The sequence below is a fragment of the Macrotis lagotis genome, chromosome X (assembly GCF_037893015.1).
Source record: "Macrotis lagotis isolate mMagLag1 chromosome X, bilby.v1.9.chrom.fasta, whole genome shotgun sequence".
Taxonomy (NCBI): Eukaryota; Metazoa; Chordata; class Mammalia; order Peramelemorphia; family Peramelidae; genus Macrotis; species Macrotis lagotis.
This window is the reverse complement of record NC_133666.1, coordinates 65640968-65658410: the sequence shown is the minus strand read 5'-3', so window position 1 is coordinate 65658410 and position 17443 is coordinate 65640968. Positions and strand designations below refer to the sequence as shown.

Below are 17443 nucleotides of genomic sequence, written 5' to 3'. Positions count from 1 at the left end.
AGTGTTTTTTTTTTTTCACTAAAAAATCATGTATCAGCCATTGCTTGCCAGAAATATATTTATTTCGAGTTCGTATTCAATTTCTTATAGGTAGAGGTCCCAAACAAAAGCCATAAACCTGTGAGGTCACACTCCATTAAAGATGCAAATTACAGGATCAACATCAAAACAATGGAGCTCTGTTGGTCCATTTACAACATCACAGATTGTTAATGAGGCTGAAATGTCAAGCCTGGGCTACTTTGTTCTAAACCGGATCAAGCAGAGGAGACTTCATTTGGGAGAAAGTCAAACTAGTCACAACTGGAGCCGGAAACAATTACATTTTCACTATACTAGAATTGGTCTCAAGAACCGCAGTTTCTGTAAAAATTTTGCTCTATTTATTATTGTTGTTATTTATTATCTATTGATGATGTTGATGTCTTTGGGAAATGTGAACATCAGTTCCTATCAATTCTTTCGTTTTGGTTTTGTTTTGGCCTTTTGCATATATATCCGCCAGCAAAATTGGAGTGAACATTTATATACATTCTCAGCCATCTCTGAAACAAATGTCACTGTCCAGTTAGTCCTTAGCAACTAGATTTTGTTTTAGTATGATTATTTCCATTTGTCCCATTGGTATCATTTGTGACAAGTGAAAGGAATCTGAATCTTTGACTTGAACAATTGCTCCAGGTCTCCTGTAACTGTCACCAGCTGCCTGTGCCTAGCCTTGTGGCTTCTCTTTGGCTTTGTAGTTGAGAGGGGTTTGCCTTGCTTCTGTGTTCATGTCTCTGGGTGTACATGTATGGTATCTGTCTGGTCTGTGTGATCTATATATAAAAATGTAATTTTGAAATTATTTATTTTAAAATAAATGTGTGAACAGATGAAATATGTGTGCATACATTATATATAAATTAAATATTAATTTTATGAGTTTGAAAACATATTAGACTTGAAGTATTGCCACCCACGGAAGTTTGTGTTGCCGTAATGGCTACATTAAGGGTTTATGGACTTGTCATGCCTCACTTGACTTAAGCCTACACTCAGAAACTTGAAAAATCCTTCTGTTGGTTCCAGCTTCCTACTAACAGATCAGAAAGTGCTTATTACATACCAAGTTTGGGTTACTGTTCAAATAAAAGTTAAAGCAAGAAATATCATATAATCCTCATAAAGGTAAAGAGTTACAAGGGCTGAGAGATAATGGAACTTTGCCACATTTAGAAGGTGATGTAGAGTATGTAGATACAACAGAGCACTACGCTTTGGAAAGCTCCTTTTAATTTATATAGTTTATAAAAATTGAATGATTATAACCATAATTTTAGGGTTTTAGAATAGCAGTTAGAAGGTTTTGATGTTAATAAGCCCTAAGTCAAGTCCCACCTCTCTAAAACTTGCATACTAGAAGACATTCAATATAATCTCCACTGTGATTTAAAAAAAAAACACTTCACAAATGATTAATAATCTGATGTCTTATGCTGTGAGTTGGGTGGGGAAGGAGGTGAGTGGATTATGGGCAAGTTAGTAAAAGATAAATTTAAACAAGATGACACTTTCTAGTGAGCCATGCTCTCTGATGGTGCCCTCCTTCTTCCATGAGACTGCTTACCCTGGGCTCACATTGCTATCAATCACTGAAGCACTTGACTCCCCTAAATTTCTAGTTACAGTGCTGAATTAGAGCTCCTTGAAATTTTTGAGATCCTCTTTTTCCTATCTCTGCTGGAATACTCTTCCAAATTTATCATGGTTGAATTTTCTTTTCTTCCTCTTATAGATGTGATTCACAAGATATTCTTCCTGAGCTGGCTAGGGAGACAAGGAGAGTCTGCTGGCTTAAGGATTTCTTAGTCTTAAGGCTTATAACCTAATATTTAATAAACATCAGAGTCATATTTGAGACTCATTTCTCTGACTCAGTGTTTCTATTCAGTTACTGCATCTTGTCAGTGATACTGCTACATCTCTCCCATCCACCTTTCTCCTATGCATCCAACCACCTCTTCTTGCTCCATCATCTCTCATCACAAGTCTCTCTCCTTTACAATTCATCTGATTTTCTCGGAGAAGCCACGGGAGGCTATGTATCTATCAATCCGGGAGGGATATAATAGTACCCAAGAATGAAATTCTGAGGACAAATACAGAACGAATTCTAAAGAAAAGTAAAAGAGAAACTACAGACCAACTCAGATTCTTTTTCACAAAGCACCCTTAGAAGATGGAAGAAATAATAGAAGTTAGGGGTTTTTTTGAAAGTGTGACAATTTTTTCTTCTTTACTCTATCCCTTATTTCCTATTATTAAATCACAAAAATCCATATGATGTCTGTGATGACTCTCAAACTCAACTTTTTTTCATTCATTCTGTGTGCCATCACATTGTCAAGTGCTCATCATAATTTAGATTACACATGACTAACTTCCTAGACTATCCTTCTGTTTTTCCCCTCCTCTAGTTTTCAGAACTCAGTGGCAGGATCCCTATTTCCTCTAGGAGAAAATATAAACTCAGAATCTCTTTGCTATTTGAACTCTTCATAACACACTAGGAAGGATCAGATAATTTACAAACTCCTTTGACTCAATAAACTCATAACCTAGGCCTCTTCTATCTTTCTATTCTCCTTACATCTGATGCCCATACGTGTTCTCTTCAGTCCACTAACACGGGCTTCCTGATTGTTCCATAAACAAAACACTCCATCTCTTCGTTCTGGACACTTTTCCCCCACACCTGGAATGCTGCTCTCCCTCATACACCTTGCCTATTGACCTTCCTGGCTTCCCTTAAGTCCCAAAAGCAGGTGAAAGAAAGATTTCTTTTTAAATCAGCAACAAGATGCTGGGAACCTTCTCTCACCCCTTTTAATAAGAATGTCTTTCCTCTGTTAATTACTTCTTATTTCTCCTGTATAGACTTGCTTATACAGATTTATTTGCTTCTTGTTTCTCTCATTAGATTGTAAGTTCCTTGAGGGCAGGGAGTCTCATTCCCTTGTCTTCCCTTCATAAGTTCCCCTGGTACATTGCATTTGATACGTTGATTGATTGATTGATTTTGCAACATTCTGCTTTTTTCAGTTATTCTCTTCCTCCTCTTCACACAGATCATAAATAAGAACTAGCCTACCTAACTGTCCCTTACGCATCAAGTTCCTTCTATGTCTTTGTACTCAGGCCAGACTCACCTGTGCCTCTTAGAATCAATAAACTTCTGCTTATCTCAAGACCTCAGCAAGTCCTTCAGTTAGCCAGGAAACTCCCCTGGAACTTACCTTGTGAAATTGCTTTGTAATTCTATCTCTGTTTGCTTTGCATGTTGTCTCTCCCCTGAGAATCCTCTTGAACCAAAGGCACTGTTTCATTTTTCTCTTTTATCTCATTAGGATTGCATATTAATTTTGCTGGGATTTCATTGTTTTTCTTGTTATTATTTGTCTTGGTCCTGCTCTATTTGATTCTTGAATATAAACTTTCCCCCCATCATCTCTGAATTTTATTTCTTACAATATAATAATAACATTCAGTTGCAGTCCTTATAGCATGGTGCATTTGCCATTCCCGCCATCATTAATAGGCACCTACTTCTGGTTCTTGGTTATCGCAGAAAGAGTCTACTATGGATATTTTGCTTATCTTAATTTGTTTTCTGATTTTCTGAAGGTGTCTATTAGATCTAGGATTTCTGAGTCAAAGAGTTCATACAGTTCAGATTTTTTTTCACTAATTCCCCCAATTTTTTCTTACATGGTTGGACCAGTTCACAATTCCAACAACAACATTAATGCAACATTAATGATTTCTATCCTTTATCCCCTTTGCTGATGTTGTGGGGTGGTGTTCACATCCTTTTTAAATGAGATCATATTTGCAAAGTTTTATGATATTCAAATGCTTAGCTTTAGTTATGTATTATCTGATTTATAATTCTCATAATTCCATAGTATGTTATGCAGTAGATTTTACAATTACACAGTTATATGTAATTTAGAATTATGTATTATAAATAATTATTTGATATTGATAATAAGTGCTCACTTTTAGAAGCCTATTGTCTAATTTACTTAGTGCATTTTATTAGTATTAATTATTATTATAATTTTTTCATCATTGTTGCTTCTCAAAAGCTTTCCTCTTGCATAAATTCCCAGTTCCTGAGCAATGTGGTTATTCTGTCACCTCTTACTTTGGAGGGTCCATTCTATCTCTTCTAAGGGAAGACAAAGAGGGAATATCAAATTCAACTGTTCCCCTTTCTCTCCCCCATTTATCTTATTTGTACAGACTTCCTGAGAAGCTAGATAATTGAGGGAGGACTGCAGCTGGGGAAATCAAGGCAATTCCTGAGTATACCTTGTTGTTTGAGGAAGTCAGAAAATCCAATCTTGACTCAACCTCAGTGCCATCCCCTACTACTTTCCAGTCTCCCAGGTGAAGACTGTTCTCCATCAATAATTTCCTATGTATCCATAGTCAGTTCTACCATGTTGGGAATTGTATCCTATCTTTTCTTGTTTCTCTTGTTGATGATTTAAAAAAAAATCTTTCTTTTCCCTGCCTTGTACTCAGAGGAGAGAAGAAACAATTGATCTCTGGGCAATTGCTAGAAAGAATAAAAATACTTGAGGAAAGAAGGATGGCTTTTGACAAAACCTAAAATTTCTTGAAAATTCAACTTCTGTTGATCAACAGATTTATACTTGTTGGGATGGGGGTGTCATACTGATTCAAAGGCATAAAATGGCGAGATTAGTTCATGCATTAAGATTAAAAATTTTGCATCTCAAATGGCCATTATTCCAATTAAAGACTGTGACAAGTCTAATTCTACATTCCTGAAGTTGATAATGGTGACAGGGAAAAGTAAGTAGACACTGCATGGCCTCTGTGGGATCTAGCCCTAAAGTACCAGCCTTGTGTGGAAAATTCCAGAGTATGGTATTATTAGCTCTTCTAGGGGAGTTGACTGGTATTGAGTGTGCAACAACCAGTGGCAGTGACATACACAAGAGAATCAACTTCCTGATAGAGAAGGTTCTCTTACTCTTTCACATAGTCAAGATGTGTTTTGTAGCACATAATATATTTTTATATATTTATGTATATTAAATGTCATATATTCATGCACAGTCTAATACATGTATATACATATATCATCCATCTATCTATCCAGCATGTCTATAGCTATCCATCTGTCCATCCATCTATTCTTTATCTTTCTGTCTGTCTGTCTGTCTATCTATCTATCTATCATCTATCTCTATCTTTTAATTGTTTAGGTAACTCTCAAGAAGCATGAATTTGGAGCGACTAGTAAAATTCTTATAGAGCTACAGAATTTTATTTTATTTGTTTTGGTTTTTGTAGGGCAATGGTGTTAAGTGGCTTGCCCAAGGTCACACATCTAATAAACATCGTATCTGAAGCCAGAATTGAATTCAGGTCCTCCTGACTCCAGGGCTGGTGCTATCTACTGTGCCCCTGAACTATCTTTGAGTAATAGAATTTTAGAACGTGGGATTAAACTCACTGTACTAGAGTAGATTTTTGGTGAAGAACTCAGTAGAGAGTTTGTACTAGAACAAAACAAAACTAAGGCTCCAGGAGCTGAGTGCAGATAGAATAACTTAGTCAGATTTTTGGTTTAGTGATTTCTACTAATATTGATTCCCTCCTGCCTTGTTGTCTCTTTCCATTCCAGCCCATCTTCTGAAACTGAACAGCTAGTCAACCCTCTTCTTAAACTCCACTTGGCCCCTTTAATCTCTAGGATCATTAAATAGATAAATCCTTTGCCCTTCATAACCTTTCAACCCACCCCTACTTTCCATTCTTCTATCATATCCCTCACTCTCTGATCCACATGATACATTTCTTGTTCTTGCAAAAGATACTCCATGAGGGGGCATCTAGTTGGCATAGTAGATAGAACACTGACCCTGGAGTCAGGAGAACCTGAATTCAAATCTGACCTCAGACATTTAATAATTACCTAGTTGTATGACCTTGGGCAAGTCACTTAACTCCATTGCCTTACACAAAAAAGATACCCCTTTTAACTGCCTCTGGACTCCTCTCTCTCTCTCTCTCTCTCTCTCTCTCTCTCTCTCTCTCTCTCTCTCTCTCTCCATCTCTATTTCCTGGCTTCTTGGCTTGAGCCTTTCTTTGTATCCTCAGTGAATTAACAATAAAGCTTGACTTAATATAGATAATATAGTTAATAAGTTTCCCGACAGACTCCAAGCTGGTGAAATAGGTAATAGCTTTCCTGACAGAGTCCAAGATGGTGAAACACAATACTCAGAATCTAAAAGAAAGTGAGAAACCTTATTTTTTCAAAGTTTTTCTTGACACGGTGTTGGGTTGTGCTGTGATAGCATTTGTGTTTAAAGTCAAGACCTTCTTCTGCAGGACCATCATGGTTACCTTCATTGTGCTGAGGAACAAGGAAAAGATGCTCATTCTGTGCCTAAGTACATGGAAGTCCCAGGCAAAGTGACCAGTCATAGTTAAGACTACAATGGATATTGAATGCCACTATGTCAACCATGCCCACATTTATCAAAATGAGAATGAAGTGGGTGAGGCCTTCTGAAAGAAGAATCAAGATGAACATTGTCAAATGGGACTGAACCCTTTCATTGTCAGCTTTGATGCATGTACCAAGAGAAAAACTTGATTAAGTCAATGTTTCCAGAAAACATCTTTCCCTTGTTCTTGGCTTACAGGATTTAAGACTGAGAAGGATCTTTACCCACTGGATAGTAATAGTAATGTGATTCCCAATAACACAAGATTTTGGATACATGGACAACAAGTGGAGATTCTGTGGTTGATATAGGACTGTTGAAAGCCTTTGAAGTCCCCAATTTCAGTCACCTCCAGATTGAGAAGATCATGATGAAGTCAGGGTTGAAGCATGCACCAGCAGTTAACCAGATTCAATGTCATCTGTAGTTTCTTCAGGAGAAGATGATCAAATATTGCTGATCCAAACGCATTGTAGTGACAACCTATACAGTCCCCTGAGTTCTCCTGATGGACCTTGGACCAAGAACCGAAAGCTAAGTAATTGGAACAATAATTTTGCTCATGATTTGACTCTGTTAATAGAAAATATCAGTATTAAATTAATTGAAATTATTTATTTGAATTATATTTTGTGAGAACAAGAAAATAATATTGTAATCATTCATGTGAACTAACAGCTGAATTTTAAGAGGAAAAAAATGAAAAAAATATAAAAGAAAGGTCCTTTAGGACTGTCTTCATATATGCCTACAAAGACTGCTTTGATCATTTGACACATTAAAAAAAGATAGGTAAAGAGAATAGATTATACAACATACAGAAGCAAATAATATATTTTTGATTGAAGAAATGATCCAACTTCTCTCAACAAAAATTGTCTCAGAAAAACTGTTGGGAAAACTGGAATATAATCTGGCAGAGTTAGGTATAATATATATTGTAATATTTCCCATTTATAAAACATTTATAGAAGATAAACACTGAATGGATTTATGACTTCTTGGAATCAAAAACAAATTTGAAATGAAATAAAGTAAAATAGTTCTCACCAGTTATGGGATCATTTTGGATCATATGATCTAGCAATATAAAAAACCATTATAGACTATATCAAGTTTAAGCATGTGTTTATTTTTGCATGTAAGCATGTGTGTGTGTGTGTGTGTTTAAGTGTAACACAAAGAGATTGGAGAAAGGAGCAGAAGACCAATAATTATATGCTATAATAGTTATTTGTATTAAACTACATGGAAGATTATAAAATTTTTCAAAATTTGGGAATAGAAGGTTTGGAAGATTGATCATAAATCTGGGAATAAGTGAACTAATTTATGAACTTATTAACATATTTAATGGAATTTACAACACTGTTAGCAGATGAAGGAATGATTTCAGAGACAGGCAAAGACTTGAAGGAAAAAATATAGGTTGAGTGAAGTGAGCAGAACCAGGAGAACAAAAATAATAACATCAACATTAAACTCAATTTCAGAGGATAGGAAAACCAAATATAGGGATTTATTTATAAATATATATATATATATATATATACATAAAGGTGTGTGCATATAATATATATTCATATTATATCTTTGTAAATATATATTTATATTTTATTATGCAAAAGTGGTTTTGTTTTTCATGGTGGGGTGGGGTGAAGAGCTGATACACATGCAAAAACAATTCATTGAAGTATTTTTAAAAGCTAGGAAGAAAATTTAAAAAGGTCATAGAAGGAATGATTGGGAGGACAGTTTTTGAAAGTTACTTATAAGTAACTTTGAATAAAAAGCAAGATAGTTTTATATAAGAGATTTACAGTTTCCTCTAGAGACACATTTTTTTCTGCTCTGGTTTCTAAAAGTTGCTTACGATTATAGATTTAAAAAATAAAATAAAAAGCAATTGACAATTTCTCCTAGAGTAGAAATTTAACTAGTTGTTAAATCCCTGAGTGAGACATTTTCTAAGACAAGATCAAATGAGAAATCCCAGTAAGACAACAAAATGATTTTAAACTCTACAAATTAGCATTATCTAATTGTTGTGAAGTATTTATTTATATTGCTAAAATATTTCTCAATTACATTTGAAGCTGGTGCTGGTGGCATTCAGTTCTCAGTGACTTTGACGTTGTTGTTTGTATTTAAACATTCTTCCATCAGAATTTTGATCAGTACTTATTAAGAATTTTGATGTTGAGAGCCAACCCAAATTAATTAGCATGCCTTGATTTTTCAACAGTCATCTTCTCTACATCTTGTTCTATGGTATAGGAGGAATTTAACATATAGTTCTCTATAAATATATTTAAATTGCACTATACATTTAAGTGCTAGTAGCCATACAACAACAAATCATCACTTGTGCCATCTTTAGGAGGCATTTAACCTCCAGGGTCTTCCTTTCAGGTAAATAACATATGGGGGCATTAACAAACAACCTTACCATCTCTGGAAAGAATGAGATGACCTGTTTTGCCATAATGGAAGACACAATTCATAATAATAATTTTTTTTGTTCTCAAAGAAGACCATGACATCAGGAAGGTGATATCATGACAAATACATGATTGGGTTTTGAGTGACAAGATTTTGTACTAAGTCACCAGTCTCACTTTCTCCTCCAGATACATCTGGATCCAGTGGCCAGATAGGAATCAGGATAACTGGAGATGGCCCTGGATGGGAGTCAATTAGGGTTAAGAGACTTGCCCAAGTGTCTGAGGCTAGATTTGAGCTCTCATCCTCCTGTCTCCAGGGTCAGTGCTATATACACTGTGCTAACTAGCAAAATTATGTTATGAAGAAAGGAGATTACCATCTAGCTAGCTTGCCCTGGGACAAGAGAAGTGGAACTGATCATTTATGGACTCTAAAGATAAAACAGGTGACTTTCTCATATCTTCATTGGGTGTAACCTCAAAGTGCATTTAAAGAGAAAGATTTTTAAGCTATTGTCCCATGGAAAATTGTCCTTTCCCTTTTTACTTTTGATTTCTACAGAGGCTTTTTCAGTGTGAACAATCAAGGCACAACAAGCAGACTTTTTTTTTTACTGACAAAGATTTGGAAATTGAGGAGATGCCTATCAACTGTAGAATGACTAAGCAAATTAATGATATATGAATGTGGTGGAGTAATATCATTTTATTAGAAATCATGTAAAGCTGAACTCTAGAAAAGCCTGAAAAGACTTGCATGAAGTGATGCTGGGTAAAGTGAACAGAACCAGGAGACCATTGTATAAAATAACAGCCCCATTGAGAGATGATACTAGAATGGACACAGGTCCTCTCAGCAGTTCAGGGATCAAGGCCAATCCTGAGAAACCGGGTATGGAAAATACTATCTCCATTCAGAGGAAAAAGTTATATAGATTCAGAATACAGAGCAAGCATACTATATTCACTTTTTAAAATGTGTATTTCTCATGGTTTCCCTACCCCCTTAGTTCTCATTCTTCTTTAAGAACATGACTAATAGGGAAATATGTTAAAACACAATTTTACATGTAAAACCTATATCAGATTGCTTTCTGCCGTGGGGATGGGATAGAAAAAAATGTATAACTCAAAAGCTGGTAAAAGGATGAATGTTGAAAACGAAAAAATCCCTCTTCTTCACCAAAACAAAAGACAACTAGAATCACTTCACACTTAATTACTTTATTTTATTGTCTAAATAAAAAAAGATCATATCTCTAGCTATACTGCAGGTAATACAACTTGATGTCTAGAGTCCTTCTGTTTTATTGCTGCTTTTTCTGAAATTGAGGATTCAGAGGTACTCCAGTGTCCTGAATTGCTCACACTGGACTCCTCATCCTCTGTCACTGGAAAGAAATTCGTGCAGGAGGAAGGCCTATTCAAACCAACTGTGTCCATAATATAGATGCTGCTTACAGCAGAAATGAAACCTTTACAATGGGGCCATGGAACTCTGTTGATGTCTGGTATTCTTTTAGATGCTTCACAAGATCTTGAATGACCTTCTAAAGGATCTTTTCCCAGAAAGAGAACTGGGAAAGTTGTGTCAGAAGCTAAATGAAGAGTATCTGGAATAGAATACTCCATAGGAACATCTTATATGGGCTGCTCTGGCAGAGAATTTTTTGTGCAATATCTTGACTTTATTTGAGGTTAGGGGATTATGTTTGCTCTTGGGAAGGGGGGGATGTTTTCTTGATTCTGAACTTCAGGCTTAGACCAGATATCCTTAGTTTCTCTGTACACATACAGCCTTGCCCTTCTTGTCCTCTATTCCTAAGTCTCTCATTCTTTCACCAGCTAGTAGATGTCATGCTGAGCTTCATGCTCACTTGCAGACACTTCAGGCACATAGGCAATAAAATTTCCTGGGTATCTCTGCTGGTGTCCACCTGCACAGTAGGGAAGTTCTCCAGGACACTATTCATCATCTTTTTCTGTGGTAGATACTTTAGCTTATGGATGACGTTGATCTTATGTCCATAGAGAGGAGACTGGTGAATTCAGTAGGAGTACTGACCATTCTCATAACGTGTGTACTGTATTTCTACTTTCTCTGCAACCTCTTTGCCAAAGAAGTAGACTTTGGTGGAGCAAGGGATAATCATCTTCTCAGGACTCTGATGGTGACTGGAGATTCCATAAAAAGATCTGCCTTCATCCTTGATGCTGGTATTGAGGGCAGCCCAGAACTTGATGAAGAAGAAGGTATTAGAGGGGTTCTCATTAAAAAAAAGCTCCTGTGTTCTCCCTTCTTATCAGGGAATTTGTTGTAGATCTGGTGGATGTCCATACCTTAGCTAGGGTTGTACTGACCATTGTATACAAATAGGTGCTTGTTATATGTGTCTGGGTCTTGTTTCTTCTCCAAAAAGTCAGAAGCCACAATATCCAGAGCTTGAAGCTCACTACACTTAGGCCTTGCCATGGAGGGGTTGATGGCAACAGGAGATTCAAACCCTGGTAGCAGAGGGAGTGGGAACCAAACTGCATAGGTTTGCTGAGAGAAAGGTTTCGCATTATGGCAAGTTCCAGCTTGATCTGGCAAAGTTCCTTGCCAAAACCCTGAGACTGGTCCGTGGGTAAGGGTCATTTCATTATGAAGGCTACAGCAGAGGGGATCTGAGTGGATAACATGGTAATCATGTTCTGCAGAGATTTGTCCTTAACTACCTGATCCTTTAACTTGGCTTGGATCTCCCAGGTTTGACAATTGGTCAGCACCTAGATGTGGCTAGATACCTGCTTCCTGGTATGAGTTTTCCCTGTCCCTCTATGGAAATAATTAAAGCATCCACTTCCCAGGACTGTTGGGAGGATCAAATGAGATGATCTTTGTTCTAAGTACTTTAGAAATATGATCTCATTTGATCCTCCCAACAGTCTTGTGAGATCTGTCCTGTGATCATCCCTGTTTTACAGTTGAGGAAACTGATTTTAAGTGACTTGTCCAGGATCACCCAGCTAGTGAAGTCTCTGAGTCCAAATTTTAACTCAAGACTTTCTGATTCGAAGTCTTGTACCTTCCCACAGTGCCATCAGCTGCTTCTTTGTGAGGTGAAATTATGTAGTTAATCTTAATGTGAGTTTCATGTCTTGCAACAAGGGCCATTTATGACAATTGTTAATCACAAATGTTAGCTGAGAAAAATACCCCTCAATAACTTGGATTCAAGCAAAATGTAAAGAATCTTTTGTTGTATACACAAGTGTAACTTCTGTTTGTGTTTCTAGCAGTGAAAATGACTCTAAAGCTGATCTCGGAGAAATTGGAAAAAGTAGAATGCCATTTCTACTCTTTAGGTTATCAGAAGATACCAAGTGTTTATTTGAAAAACAAGCAACAGTGACCCATGGTCAGGGTACAAAGGGAGTTCTTTCACCTAGGTATCAAAAGAGAAGTTGATGATCCTCTTGGGATCCGGTTCTGAGAACTGTGAAAACTGCATCTGTGCCATCAAAGATAATCATCTTTCCTGGGCAAACTAAGGAGGTAGCTCACAAACATACATGTCCAGATGCACATATAGACAACACTAACCTAGTCACATGCATAAAATTGTGTTCAGGCCCCACCTTTCTCAAACTTGAAGTATCATCTAATCCAAACCCTCTTTCATATGTTTCACTCAAGATCACAGAAGTAGCACTGACAATATCATACATGAGCAACACTGAGGACATGCCTTTTAAAGAAAAAAAAAGCCCATATAGCCATATTAGGTAATACTGCCTCCCACATGAGACTGTTGGCAAAGGGCATTTTATGGTGTCATGGCTTGATGAGGTATCATGGATACGACTGGGTCAATGTATAGATTGAGGGCTGGGTCCCATTTGAAACCAAAGCCTTGGTCAGGTGAGAAGCCCCATAGTACTGAGGATGTTCCCCTCAGGCCTCAGTGAGGGGAGTAGGGTGAGTGACTATAACGTGGCCTCAAAATTCTCTGCCAGAGCAGCCCATATATGGTGATCTTACAGAACGTTCTATCCCAGACATTCTTCATTTGGTTTCTGACATGACTTTCTCAGTTCTCTGTCTGGGAAAAGAGCCTTTGGAAGGCCATTCAGGATCTTTCCCAGCATCTAGAAGAATACCAGATGTCAATGGAATTCCATTGCCCCATCATAAAGGTTTTACTTAAGCTGTAAGCAGCATCTATGATATAGACAAAATTGTTCTGAGTAGGCCATCCTCCTGCATGAGTTTCTTTCCACTGACAGAGGATGAGGAGTCCAGTACTAGCATTTCAGGATACTGGAGTATCTCTGAATACTGAATTTCAGAAAAGTAGGAATAAAATGGAAGAGTTCTATACTTCAAGTTGTACAGGCTACAGTATAGCTAGAGATAGGGTCTTCTTTATTTAGACCAGAAAATAAAGCAATTAATTGTGAAGTAATTCTTGTTGTGCCTTTTTTGGTAGAGGAGAGGGATTTTTTTTTTGCAAAGATAGTTTTCAACATTCATCTTTTTGCAAGCTTTTGAGTTCCACATTTTTCTAACCCCCTCCTTTCCCTTTGCTCCCTGAGAGAAATCTGATAAAGGTTGTTACATGTGCAATCATCTTTTAACATATTTTCAAATTAGTCCTATAGTGAAAGAAGAATTAGAATTAAAAGGGAAAAAGCCATGATAAAGAAATAAAAAACTTAGGATTTAAGAAGGGAAAATAGTATGCTTTGCTCTCTCTTCAGACTCCATGGTTTTTTTTTCTCCTGATGTAGATGGCATTTTCCACTTTCACAGGGTATTGTTCTTGATCACTGAACTGAAAGGAGTTGTGTCCATCATAGCTGATCATCTCACAATGTTGTTGTTAATGTGTATAATGTTCTCCTGGTTCTGCTCATTTCATTCAGCATCAGTTCATGCAAGTCTTTCTGGGCTTTTCTAGAGCCCAGCTGTTCATGATTTTTAACAGAATAGTACTCCATCATATTTAAATACCATAACTTGTTCAGTCATTCCCTAATTGATGGGCATCCCCTCAATTTCCAATTCTTTCCCACTACAAAAAGTCTGGTTGTTGCATCTTAACTATGTTACACTGAAAAATCTATAGAAATCAAGAGTTGGTTGGTTGTTTCTTGTCCTTTGTTGTTGAAGAGCATGATGATATCACTATGTTAGAGACAATTTACAGTGTGTTCCAATGTGACTGATCAGACCAATTCAAACTCAGAACGTTCCACCACAGGTCGAGCACAAATAGTCCATGTAGGCTGCTTACTCTAAACTTTTGTATGTCATGTTTCTTTGAACTGCTCCCATTCTGCCTTACTCATAGAGTATAGCTCCCTCACTGATGAAGGCATACCATGCTGGGTGGTCCTGTTTTAGTGTCTCCTGCATAGTATGATCAATTCTAAAATTCTTAAGAGAGACCTTTGGGGTGTCCCAGTATTGCTTCTTCTGACCCCCTTGTGAACACTTACCCTGTGGGAGTCATCCATAAAATAGGGTTTTTTTTGGCAAGCATATGTCTGTCATTCCAACAGTGTGCCTAATCCATTAGAGTTGTGCTCTCTGTAGTAATGTGGCAATGCTTGATAGTTTAGCTTGTGAAAGGACCTCAGTATCTGCTATCTTCTCCTGCCAGGTGATCTCCAGTATTTTCTAAGAAAATTTAAATGGAAACAATTCAGTTTCCTGACTCTCCAGGTTTCCCAGGCATATAACAATAAGATCATTACAATGGTTCTGTAGACTTTAATTTGATAGTCACTCTAATGCCTCTTCTCACCCACACTTCCTTGCAGAATCTCCCAAACACTGAGATAGCTCTGGCAATGCCTGTGTCAACCTCATTGTCAGTGTGTACCTCCTTGGAAAGGACACTACTAAGGTAAGTGAACCTGTCCACAGCATTCAAAACTCCATTTTCTGTAATCACTGGTTCTACATATGGGTGGTGTGGTGCTGACTGATGGAGCACCTGCATTTTATTGATGGTATTTTTTTTAGGCCAGAGTTAGCACTAGCAGCATACTTTGTTACATCTCAGCTTCAGAGGCTGCACTGAGTTCACAGTCATCTGCAAACAGAAGATCCTGCACCAACCCTCCCTTCACTTTGGTCTTGGCTTGTAGCCAAGTTGAAGAATTTACCAACAATGTGATAGCTGACCTTGATGCCATGCTCATCCTTAGTGAAGGCATTTGATAACAGGGTTGAAAACATCATGGTTTAAAATGCACTGAAGCAAGAACATGGCCTTGTTTCACTCTCTTGGTGCCTTGGAAATCTCAAGAGCATCTCTCACCATTCAGAACTCGGGAAAGCATGCTGTCATGAAATTGAAATATAATATTCATGAGTTTCTCTGGGTAACCAAATTTTAACATAATTTTCCATAAACCTTCACGATTGATGGTATGAAAGGCCTTGGTCAGATCTACAAATATTGTTCTACAAACATCGTACACAGACCTCTCTGTTCTTCTCCTGGCACTTTTCCTGGAGTTGTCAGGCAGCAATCATCATACCAACTGATGCTCAACCCTTTCAGAAGCCACACTGGCTCTCAGAGAGGTGACCATCTTCCAGGTGAAGGATTAGCCTATTGAGAAGGACTCTGGCAAGAGTCTTACCTGCAATGACACAGAATTTCCCCTGTGGTTGTCATCAGATAGTCCATTCCCTTTACATCTATAGAGTTGGATGATGGAGGCATCCTTGAATTCCTGGGGGATAACTTCTTCATGCCATATAACCTGGAAAATTTCATTTAACTTTTGAATGAGAAACCCAGTTTATATTGTATATGTACACAAACACACACACACACACACACACTTTGTTGATCTTGCTAGAATAGAATCAGTACCTGGTGCTTTGTCACTTGAAAGGAATCTAATGACATTCAAACCCCATCCTTCAGTTGGAACTTCAGCTAGAGACTGGCTTTAACTTGAGGTAAGTAGTCACTGTCTTCTGTATTGATTGATGATGGTCTATTAAGAACACTATGAAGTGTTCAGTCCATCGCTCTAGGATCATGTACCTATTATTAATCAATGTGGCTCCATCAGTTCTGAGTGGTTGAGATGTATCATATGTCTTTGGTCCATAAATAGCCTTCAGGGCATCATAAAAGCACTTTGATTTGTTGCTATCTGCATAAAACTGAATTTCATCTGCCTTCTTACTGAGCCAAGAGTCCTGCATCTCACTAAGCTTTGCTTGTACTTTATTTTTGATGGAATTAAATGTTGACTTCTTAGATATGTATGAACTTTCTTTCTGGTAAACCCTGTGGAGTTCTCATTTTTCTTTTAACAGCTTCTGTGTTTCCCCATTTTCATCAAGCCTGTTTTGATGTTTTTGAGTGTTCTGACCCAGATGATCAAATGCAGTGCTGTACACCCAGTCTTTGAAAACTGCCTATTCTTTTTCTGCTCCACTGTTCCCAACTGTGTGTTTGCAAAGTTTTCCCTCCAAGTTAGTAACTAACCATTTCTACTCAGAGAGACAGTTTATAGTTTTATATTATTATATATGTTTATAATATTTTTATAATTTATATTTAATTTATATATTATTTGAATTTTGATATTAATTCTTCTAGTAGTCATTTTTCTTGGGGCCAATGCTTTAGCTGCATGCAAATATTTTGTTGGGAGAGAATGAGTCTGTGATCCGTCTAGCACCCTGTAGTACACATTGTCTTTGTTACCCTCACCTCCTGTCTGTCTGTTCTTACAATCACATAGTCTATTACAGTTTTCCATAAGGGTTCTTACAGGAACTTTTATTGTGTTTAGGTAATTGGAAGATAGTGTTTGTGATGAGAACATGAGATGTACAAGTCTTCAGTAGAAGTTGACCATTACTGTAGCTATTTCCAATTGCATTCCTCCCAAGGATTCCCTGCCACATTTGGTAATCTGAGCCTATTCTAGCATTAAAGTCACCCAGAATTATAAATTTGTTCTCTTTTGGTACCATGATGATAAAGGTCTCCAGGTCTTCATAAAATTTTTCTTTGACTTCATCAGGGTTCATCATGGTGGAAACATAGGCACTGATGATAGTGATGTGCTATTCTCCTGGAAGTGGCAATTTCACTGTCATGAGTCTGTCATTCCTTTTGGAATGATATTCAAGCTTTTTAACTAGATTAGTTTTGATTGAAAAACCTACCCCAGCTTCACAGTGCTCCCCTTCACTGCAGCCACTCCAGAAAAATGTGATTCCAGCTCTGACCTCAGTAAGCTGGCTTTCATTTGCCAGCCATGTTTCACTCAGGGCTGCTACTTGGATGCAATTCCTGCTGTGTTCTCTTGCAACAAGAGCTGTTCATCTTCTGGTTTTATCTATGTGTATGCACACATTCCATGTTCTGATGGTGAGTGGAATCTTCTTTGAAGAAAATTTTATAGATTTGTGTATGTGTGCCTTACCTACACTGTGGGATC

The 17443-nt window shown here is 37.3% G+C and overlaps 1 long non-coding RNA gene and 1 pseudogene across 1 annotated transcript in view; one reads left to right on the top strand and one right to left on the bottom strand.

Moving 5' to 3' along the window:
- LOC141500754 (uncharacterized) overlaps positions 1-14862 on the top strand; it is a 117698-nt gene extending 102836 nt beyond the window's left edge. The window contains exon 3 of the long non-coding RNA XR_012472024.1: positions 14786-14862. This is a non-coding gene — a long non-coding RNA (uncharacterized LOC141500754). The remainder of the gene's footprint in view (positions 1-14785) is intronic.
- Positions 10808-12706, bottom strand: LOC141503184 (transcriptional enhancer factor TEF-3 pseudogene; annotated as a pseudogene).
- Positions 14863-17443: the final 2581 nt, after the last annotated feature.